At 37.6% G+C, this 5,000-nt stretch overlaps 2 non-coding genes and 18 pseudogenes across 2 annotated transcripts; all 20 read right to left on the bottom strand.

Moving 5' to 3' along the window:
- Nucleotides 1-86: 86 nt before the first annotated feature.
- On the bottom strand, nucleotides 87-205 carry LOC148432044 (5S ribosomal RNA; annotated as a pseudogene).
- A 116-nt stretch (nucleotides 206-321) lies between these two features.
- LOC148432043 (5S ribosomal RNA) lies at nucleotides 322-440 on the bottom strand (annotated as a pseudogene).
- Nucleotides 441-556: 116 nt separating this feature from the next.
- Nucleotides 557-675, bottom strand: LOC148432042 (5S ribosomal RNA; annotated as a pseudogene).
- Nucleotides 676-791: 116 nt separating this feature from the next.
- Nucleotides 792-910, bottom strand: LOC148432041 (5S ribosomal RNA; annotated as a pseudogene).
- Nucleotides 911-1,026: 116 nt separating this feature from the next.
- Nucleotides 1,027-1,145, bottom strand: LOC148432040 (5S ribosomal RNA; annotated as a pseudogene).
- Nucleotides 1,146-1,261: 116 nt separating this feature from the next.
- LOC148432039 (5S ribosomal RNA) lies at nucleotides 1,262-1,380 on the bottom strand (annotated as a pseudogene).
- Nucleotides 1,381-1,495: 115 nt separating this feature from the next.
- Nucleotides 1,496-1,614, bottom strand: LOC148432038 (5S ribosomal RNA; annotated as a pseudogene).
- Nucleotides 1,615-1,730: 116 nt separating this feature from the next.
- Nucleotides 1,731-1,849, bottom strand: LOC148432037 (5S ribosomal RNA; annotated as a pseudogene).
- A 115-nt stretch (nucleotides 1,850-1,964) lies between these two features.
- LOC148432036 (5S ribosomal RNA) lies at nucleotides 1,965-2,083 on the bottom strand. The gene has a single exon (XR_015877037.1). It is a non-coding gene; the product is annotated as a 5S ribosomal RNA (ribosomal RNA).
- Nucleotides 2,084-2,199: 116 nt separating this feature from the next.
- LOC148432035 (5S ribosomal RNA) lies at nucleotides 2,200-2,318 on the bottom strand (annotated as a pseudogene).
- A 116-nt stretch (nucleotides 2,319-2,434) lies between these two features.
- LOC148432034 (5S ribosomal RNA) lies at nucleotides 2,435-2,553 on the bottom strand (annotated as a pseudogene).
- A 116-nt stretch (nucleotides 2,554-2,669) lies between these two features.
- Nucleotides 2,670-2,788, bottom strand: LOC148432033 (5S ribosomal RNA; annotated as a pseudogene).
- Nucleotides 2,789-2,904: 116 nt separating this feature from the next.
- On the bottom strand, nucleotides 2,905-3,023 carry LOC148432032 (5S ribosomal RNA; annotated as a pseudogene).
- Nucleotides 3,024-3,139: 116 nt separating this feature from the next.
- LOC148432031 (5S ribosomal RNA) lies at nucleotides 3,140-3,258 on the bottom strand (annotated as a pseudogene).
- Nucleotides 3,259-3,374: 116 nt separating this feature from the next.
- On the bottom strand, nucleotides 3,375-3,493 carry LOC148432030 (5S ribosomal RNA; annotated as a pseudogene).
- A 351-nt stretch (nucleotides 3,494-3,844) lies between these two features.
- LOC148432029 (5S ribosomal RNA) lies at nucleotides 3,845-3,963 on the bottom strand. Its single transcript, XR_015876967.1, has one exon. It is a non-coding gene; the product is annotated as a 5S ribosomal RNA (ribosomal RNA).
- A 115-nt stretch (nucleotides 3,964-4,078) lies between these two features.
- Nucleotides 4,079-4,197, bottom strand: LOC148432028 (5S ribosomal RNA; annotated as a pseudogene).
- Nucleotides 4,198-4,314: 117 nt separating this feature from the next.
- On the bottom strand, nucleotides 4,315-4,433 carry LOC148432027 (5S ribosomal RNA; annotated as a pseudogene).
- Nucleotides 4,434-4,548: 115 nt separating this feature from the next.
- On the bottom strand, nucleotides 4,549-4,667 carry LOC148432026 (5S ribosomal RNA; annotated as a pseudogene).
- A 116-nt stretch (nucleotides 4,668-4,783) lies between these two features.
- LOC148432025 (5S ribosomal RNA) lies at nucleotides 4,784-4,902 on the bottom strand (annotated as a pseudogene).
- Between the last annotated feature and the right edge of the window lie 98 nt (nucleotides 4,903-5,000).

Below are 5,000 nucleotides of genomic sequence, written 5' to 3'. Positions count from 1 at the left end.
ACTTCTTAACTCAAGGAAATTCATTGATAAGTTGAAAAAATTAAATGTAAAATGTAATAGAAAAGAATGTTCTGGCAGTATAAAACTACCTACAGCTCCTGGTATTCCCAGGTGGTCTCCCATCCAAGTACTAACCAGGCCCAACACTGCATAGATTCCAAGATCAGACGAGATTGGGCATGTCCACTGTGGTTTGGCTGTAGGTGCTCAAAAGCATTAAATTTAGACCTCTATTACTTCTTAACTCAAGTAAATTCATTGATAAGTTGAAAAAATTAAATGTAAAATGTAATAGAAAAGAATGTTATGGTAGTATAAAATTACCTACAGCTCCTGGTATTCCCAGGTGGTCTCCCATCCAAGTACTAACCAGGCCCAACACTGCATAGCTTCCAAGATCAGACGAGCTTGGGCATGTCCACTGTGGTTTGGCTGTAGGTACTCAAAAGCGTTAAATTTAGATCGCTTTTACTTCTTAACACAAGTAAATTCATTGATAAGTTGAAAAAATGAAATGTAAAATGTAATAGAAAGGAATGTTATGGCAGTATAAAATTACCTACAGCACCTGGGATTCCTAGGTGGTCTCCTATCGAAGTACTAACCAGGTCCAACACTGCATAGCTTCCAAGATCAGACGAGATTGGGCATGTCCAGTGTGGTTTGGCTGTAGGTGCTCAAAAACATTAACTTTAGACCTCTTTTACTTCTTAACTCAAGTAAATTCATTGATAAGTTGAAAAAATTAAATGTAAAATGTAATAGAAAAGAATGTTATGGCTGCATAAAATTACCTACAGCACCTGGTATTCCCAGGTGGTCTCCCATCCAAGTACTAACCAGGCACAACACTGCATAGCTTCCAAGATCAGACGAGATTGGGCATGTCCAGTGTGGTTTGGCAGTAGGTGCTCAAAATCATTAACTTTAGACCTCTATTACTTCTTAACTCAAGTAAATTCATTGATAAGTTGAAAAAATTAAATGTAAAATGTAATAGAAAAGAATGTTATGGTAGTATAAAATTACCTACAGCTCCTGGTATTCCCAGGTGGTCTCCCATCCAAGTACTAACCAGGCCCAACACTGCATAGCTTCCAAGATCAGACGAGATTGGGCATGTCCACTGTGGTTTGGCTGTAGGTGCTCAAAAGCGTTAAATTTAGACCGCTTTTACTTCTTAACACAAGTAAATTCATTGATAAGTTGAAAAAATTAAATGTAAAATGTAATAGAAAAGAATGTTATGGCAGTATAAAATTACCTACAGCACCTGGTATTCCCAGGTGGTCTCCCATCAAAGTACTAACCAGACCCAACACTGCATAGCTTCAAAGATCAGACGAGATTGGGCATGTCCAGTGTGGTTTGGCTGTAGGTGCTCTAAAACATTAACTTTAGACCTCTTTTACTTCTTAACTCAAGTAAATTCAATGATAAGTTGAAAAATTAAATGTAAAATTTAATAGAAAAGAATGTTATGGCAGTATAAAATTACCTACAGCTCCTGGTATTCCCAGGTGGTCTCACATCCAAGTACTAACCAGGCCCAACACTGCATAGCTTCCAAGATCAGACGAGATTGGGCATGTCCAGTCTGGTTTGGCTGTAGGTGCTCAAAAACATTAACTTTAGACATCTATTACTTCTTAACTCAAGTAAATTCATTGATAAGTTGAAAAAATTAAATTTAAAATGTAATAGAAAAGAATGTTATGGCAGTATAAAATTACCTACAGCACCTGGTAATCCCAGGTGGTCTCCCATCCAAGTACTAACCAGGCCCAGCACTGCCTAGCTTCCAAGTTCAGACGAGATTGGGCATGTCCAGTGTGGTTTGGCTGTAGGTGCTCAAAAACATTAACTTTAGACCTCTTTTACTTCTTAACTCAAGTAAATTCAATGATAAGTTGAAAAATGAAATGTAAAATGTAATAGAAAAGAATGTTATGGCAGTATAAAATGACCTACAGCACCTAGTATTCCCAGGTGGTCTCCCATCCAAGTACTAACCAGGCCCAACACTGCATAGCTTCCAAGATCAGACGAGATTGGGCATGTCCAGTGTGGTTTGGCTGTAGGTGCTCAAAACCATTAACTTTAGACCTCTATTACTTCTTAACTCAAGGAAATTCATTGATAAGTTGAAAAAATTAAATGTAAAATGTAATAGAAAAGAATGTTCTGGCAGTATAAAACTACCTACAGCTCCTGGTATTCCCAGGTGGTCTCCCATCCAAGTACTAACCAGGCCCAACACTGCATAGATTCCAAGATCAGACGAGATTGGGCATGTCCACTGTGGTTTGGCTGTAGGTGCTCAAAAGCATTAAATTTAGACCTCTATTACTTCTTAACTCAAGTAAATTCATTGATAAGTTGAAAAAATTAAATGTAAAATGTAATAGAAAAGAATGTTATGGTAGTATAAAATTACCTACAGCTCCTGGTATTCCCAGGTGGTCTCCCATCCAAGTACTAACCAGGCCCAACACTGCATAGCTTCCAAGATCAGACGAGCTTGGGCATGTCCACTGTGGTTTGGCTGTAGGTACTCAAAAGCGTTAAATTTAGATCGCTTTTACTTCTTAACACAAGTAAATTCATTGATAAGTTGAAAAAATGAAATGTAAAATGTAATAGAAAAGAATGTTATGGCAGTATAAAATTACCTACAGCACCTGGGATTCCTAGGTGGTCTCCTATCGAAGTACTAACCAGGTCCAACACTGCATAGCTTCCAAGATCAGACGAGATTGGGCATGTCCAGTGTGGTTTGGCTGTAGGTGCTCAAAAACATTAACTTTAGACCTCTTTTACTTCTTAACTCAAGTAAATTCATTGATAAGTTGAAAAAATTAAATGTAAAATGTAATAGAAAAGAATGTTATGGCTGCATAAAATTACCTACAGCACCTGGTATTCCCAGGTGGTCTCCCATCCAAGTACTAACCAGGCACAACACTGCATAGCTTCCAAGATCAGACGAGATTGGGCATGTCCAGTGTGGTTTGGCAGTAGGTGCTCAAAATCATTAACTTTAGACCTCTATTACTTCTTAACTCAAGTAAATTCATTGATAAGTTGAAAAATTTAAATGTAAAATGTAATAGAAAAGAATGTTCTGGCAGTATAAAATTACCTACAGCTCCTGGTATTCCCAGGTGGTCTCCCATCCAAGTACTAACCAGGCCCAACACTGCATAGCTTCCAAGATCAGACGAGATTGGGCATGTCCACTGTGGTTTGGCTGTAGGTGCTCAAAAGCATTAAATTTAGACCGCTTTTACTTCTTAACACAAGTAAATTCATTGATAAGTTGAAAAAATTAAATGTAAAATGTAATAGAAAAGAATGTTATGGCAGTTTAAAATTACCTACAGCACCTGGGATTCCTAGGTAGTCTCCCATCCAAGTAGTAACCAGTCCCAACACTGCATAGCTTCCAAGATCAGACGAGTTTGGGCATGTCCAGTGTGGTTTGGCTGTAGGTGCTCAAAAACAATAACTTTAGACCTGTATTACTTCTTAACTCAAGTAAATTCATTGATAAGTTGAAAAAATAAAAAGTAAAATGTAATAGAAAAGAATGTTATGGCAGTATAAAATTACCTACTGCACCTGGTTTTCCCAGGTGGTCTCCCATCCAAGTTCTGACCTTACCCAACACTGCATAGCTACCAAGATAAGACGAGATTGGGCATGTCCACTGTGGTTTGGCTGTAGGTGCTCAAAAGCATTAAATTTAGACCGCTTTTACTTCTTAACACAAGTAAATTCATTGATAAGTTGAAAAAATCAAATGTAAAATGTAATAGAAAAGACTGTTATGGCAGTATAAAATTACCTACAGCACCTGGTATTCCCAGGTGGTTTCCCATCCAAGTACTAACCAGGCCCAACACTGCATAGCTTCCAAGATCAGATGAGATTGGGCATGTCCAGTGTGGTTTGGCTGTAGGTGCTCAAAAACATTAACTTTAGACCTCTTTTACTTCTTAACTCAAGTAAATTCAATGATAAGTTGAAAAATGAAATGTAAAATGTAATAGAAAAGAATGTTATGGCAGTATAAAATTACCTACAGTACCTGGTATTCCCAGGTGGTCGCCCATCTAAGTACTATCCAGGCCCAACACTGCATAGCTTCCAAGATCAGACGAGATTGGGCATGTCCACTGTGGTTTGGCTGTAGGTACTCAAAAACATTAACTTTAGACCTCTTTTACTTCTTAACTCAAGTAAATTCATTGATAAGTTGAAAAAATCAAATGTAAAATGTAATAAAAAAGAATGATTTTGGCTGTCTAAAATTACCTACAGCACCTGGTATTCCCAGGTGGTCTCCCATCCAAGTACAAACCAGGCCCAACACTGCATAGCTTCCAAGATCAGACGAGATTGGGCATGTCCAGTGTGGATTGGCTGTAGGTGCTCAAAAGTATTAACTTTAGACCTCTTTTACTTCTTAACTCAAGTAAATTCAATGATAAGTTGAAAAATTAAATGTAAAATGTAATAGAAAAGAATGTTATGGCAGTATAAAATTACCTACAGCTCCTGGTATTCCCAGGTGGTCTCCCATCCAAGTAGTAACCAGGCCCAACACTGCATACCTTCCAAGATAAGACGAGATTGGGCATGTCCAGTGTGGTTTGGCTGTAGGCGCTCAAAAACATTAACTTTAGACCTCTATTACTTCTTAACTCAAGTAAATTCATTGATAAGTTGAAAAAATGAAATGTAAAATGTAATAGAAAAGAATGTTATGGCAGTATAAAATTACCTACAGCACCTGGGATTCCTAGGTGGTCTCCTATCGAAGTACTAACCAGGTCCAACACTGCATAGCTTCCAAGATCAGACGAGATTGGGCATGTCCAGTGTGGTTTGGCTGTAGGTGCTCAAAAACATTAACTTTAGACCTCTTTTACTTCTTAACTCAAGTAAATTCATTGATAAGTTGAAAAAATTAAATGTAAAATGTAATAGAAAAGAAT

This window comes from Taudactylus pleione, unplaced genomic scaffold, assembly GCF_031769625.1.
Source record: "Taudactylus pleione unplaced genomic scaffold, aTauple2 ptg002179l, whole genome shotgun sequence".
NCBI classification, from domain to species: domain Eukaryota; kingdom Metazoa; phylum Chordata; class Amphibia; order Anura; family Myobatrachidae; genus Taudactylus; species Taudactylus pleione.
This window is presented reverse-complemented; position numbering and strand designations above follow the sequence as displayed.